The following is a 3,526-nucleotide window of genomic DNA, read 5'->3' as shown; positions in this document are numbered from 1 at the left end:
AAACTTGGCATTATTGACATTTTAGGCCTGGTCATTTCTTGTTGTGGATGTTCCATAATAAAAACTTTGACTGGCCTTTATCCCTGGTTCTGAGAGGAGATATTCTTGAAATTTCAGAATGATAAGTGTATCTTTGTTATGCTAATGGAGTGACTCAGGGTGGGACCCAAGAAAGCTTCAGGATGCAATCTGGTCCCTGGAAAGACCAAACACATAGGCACAGCATTGGGACTTTCAGTTACACAACTCTGTAAAGGAGAGAGGGGTTGGAGATTGAGCTTGATCATGTGGTCAATGATTTAATCTATCATGCCTTCATAATGAAACTCCAGTAAAAACTCTGGACACTGAAGCTCAGAGAAGCTTCCTGATTGGTGGACACATGGATGCAAAGGTGGGGAATGCACTCTATGCTGTGGGGGGAGGGCATGGTAGGTCGTCACTTCTTCCCAGGTCTTGCCCTATGTGTATCCTTTACAATGAAAGTAATTGTAAGTATACCACTTTCCTGAGTTGTGTGACTCATTCTAGTGAATTCCTGAATTTGAGGAGGTTAGGAAAGCCCCTACATTTATAGACAATCAGAAGTGTAGGAAGCCTGGGGACCCCAGATACTGACAGCTCGTGTCTTAAGTGAGAGCAGTCTCATGGAGGACTTTGAATCTAACCTGCAATGTCTTCATTAACTCTGGGTAATTAGTGTCAGAATTGTATGGCAGAACTTCACTTGGAGTTGATGCTGAGTGAGGGGGCTCTCCTATGAATTGTAGGGTGTTTTTCAGCATTCCTGGCTTGAATCTGGGAGATGGAGGTTGTGGTGAACCGAGATCACACCACTGCACTCTAGTCTGCATGACAGAGCGGATCTGTCTCAAAACAAAACAAAACAAAACAATATTAAGAATAGGGGTCTGGCCAGGCGTGGTGGCTTATGCCTGTAATCCGTGTACTTTGGGAGGCTGAGGTGGGCAGGTCACCTGAGGTCAGCAGTTCAAGACCAGCTTGGTCAACATGGTGAAACTCTGTCTCTACAAAAATATAAAAATTAGCCAGGCATGATGGCGGGTGCCTGTAATCCCAGCTACTCAGGAGGCTCAGGTGGGAGAATCAGTTGAACCTGGGAGGCAGAGGTTGCAGTGAGCCAAGATTATGCCATTGCACTCCATCCTGGGCCACAGAGTGAGACTCCATCTCAAAAAAAAAAAAAAAAAAAAAAAAAAAAAAAAAAAAAAAAGAATAGGGGTCTAATGCATAAATAGGTGAAAACAGCCTCAAATCAGCAACAGAGAAAAGAAGAGAGGTAGGAAAACAGAAAACAAAAGAATGTAGATTAAAGAGTAGCAATCTGTGGTCTTAGTGCATGGACCTCAGGTGGGAATGCCTACATCCCCCACAGTTGTCTTGCTGGTTGAATGTTATCTCTTCCCAAAGACTGTATGTTTCTGCAGGTTCCTAAGAATGCTCAGGTTAAGGTCTCTGATAAAGACAGTGTTCCAAGAACTCAGGGATAGTTTATGTTTCTTTAGTTGAGAGACAGCCTTCTTAGTTCTCTATTGCTGCTGTAACAAATTCTCATGAGCTTATGGCTTAAAATAATACATGTTTATTTTGCTACATTTCTAGAGGTCAGAAATCTAAAATCAGTCCAGGGAATGCATTCCTTCTGGAGGTCTTAGGAGGCAATCTGCTTGCTTGCCTGTTCTGGCTTCTGGAGGCCACCTGTATTCCTTGGCTCATGATCCATTCCTTCATTTTAAAGCCAGCCATGTGGTATTTTCAAATACTTCTCTTTTTCTGCTTCTCTCATCACATTGCATTTTCTTTATTTGTGAAACTCCTGTTTCCTTCTTATAAGGATGCTTGTAAATACATTGGTTCCACCTGGAAAATCCAAAATCATCTTTCTATCTCAAGGTAATTAATCTTAATATAATTATAATATATATTATATTATATTAATATTATAATATAATATAAGCTTAATTATATCTTCATAGTCCCCCTTTTCACAAAAAGTAACAAATTCACAGATTTCTGGATTTAGGATGTAGTCATCTTGGGGGTGGCTCAGACATGAAATGGAGGATCAGCATCTTACAGTTTTGCTGCTGTGCTAGTTGTTAACAGCATCTGATAGGGTCATTTCCACCATGGTTTAAGGGCTGTTTTTCTCTGAAGTCTGTTCCAATAAACCAGGTCTCCAGATTTTTTTTTTTTTTTTTGAGATGGAGTCTTGTTCTGTCACCCAGGTTGGAAAGCAGTGATGCGATCTCGGCTCACTGCAACCTCCCCCTCCCTCCTGGGTTCAAGCGATTCTTCTGCCTCAGTCTCCCGATTAGCTGGGATTACAGACGCCCGCCACCATGCCTGGCTAATTTTTGTGTTTTTAGTAGAGATCAGGTTTCTTCATGTTGGCCAGGCTGGTCTCAAACTCCTCACCTTTGGTGATCCTCCTGCCTCAGCCTCCCAAAGTGCTGGGATTACAGGTGTGAGCCGCCACGCCCAGCCCAGGTCTCCAGATTTTAAGTCATGCAAGGGTTGTTTAGGATAATGTTGAAGAACAGCTTCTCCTACCTATTGATGATAAAAATGGGTGTATTGTACCAGTCCCTTAAAATAGTTGACCATGTCTTCTTGGAACAGGGTGATATCTACATTTAGAGGTAAACTTTCTAGACTCCCAAGCCAGCCTGTTACTAACTCATGGGTAAAAAGTTGCTAAACCCCAGAAACAGTTGATCTCATTATCAATAAAGCCAATGGCAATACCTTAGGCCACAGAAGTTTGAGAGTCTTGAAGAATTTTGGTAATTTGAGTTTTAGAATTTCATTATTTCTTTCTATCTTTCCTGAATATTGGGAGTGATATGGACAGTGAAGTATCTGAATGTGTCAGGGCTCTGTAAAGCTCTTTAATAACTGTTCCAGTAAAATGAATACCTCTATCACTAGAAAGATAGAAACCCCCTGGTTGGAAAGACCATATCAAGTATTTTTTCTTTCCTCTCTGCAATTTCTCTCTATCCCATCTAGGCTTTCTAAAGATTTTGACAATGACTCATAACTAAGAGCAAGATAAGAGCTTAAAATCAACCATAAGAACTTTTTTTGTGTTCAAAGAAAAGTTTAATTTTAAGAGGCAATTGAGTTTTGAGGGTTGCTGGCCAGCTGAGGAAAAAAAGGGGAACAGATAAGAGAAAAAGATAGGGGCAGAGGGAAGTTTAAAGAACATAAGATGCAGGATAAGGAATAGTACCATAAAGACTCTTCAGTTTTGAGTTGTGATTTAAAGAGAAAGATCATTTTAAGTTTTCATTTTTTCCTCTTGGCCGGCCAAGAAATCACTTCAGGAAGCTATTTTGGAATTTGAATTTTTCCCTTCCCTCCCCTACCCTCCCCTCTCCTCCCCTCCCCTCCCCTCCCCCCCTCTCCCCTCCCCTCCCCTCCCCTCCCCTCCCCTCCTCTCCCCTCCCCTCCCCTCCTCTCCCTTCACCTCCTCTCTCCCTTCCTATCTCCTTCCTTCCTT

The sequence above is a fragment of the Macaca thibetana genome, chromosome 8, assembly GCF_024542745.1.
Source record: "Macaca thibetana thibetana isolate TM-01 chromosome 8, ASM2454274v1, whole genome shotgun sequence".
Classification (NCBI taxonomy): domain Eukaryota; kingdom Metazoa; phylum Chordata; class Mammalia; order Primates; family Cercopithecidae; genus Macaca; species Macaca thibetana.
This window is presented reverse-complemented; position numbering follows the sequence as displayed.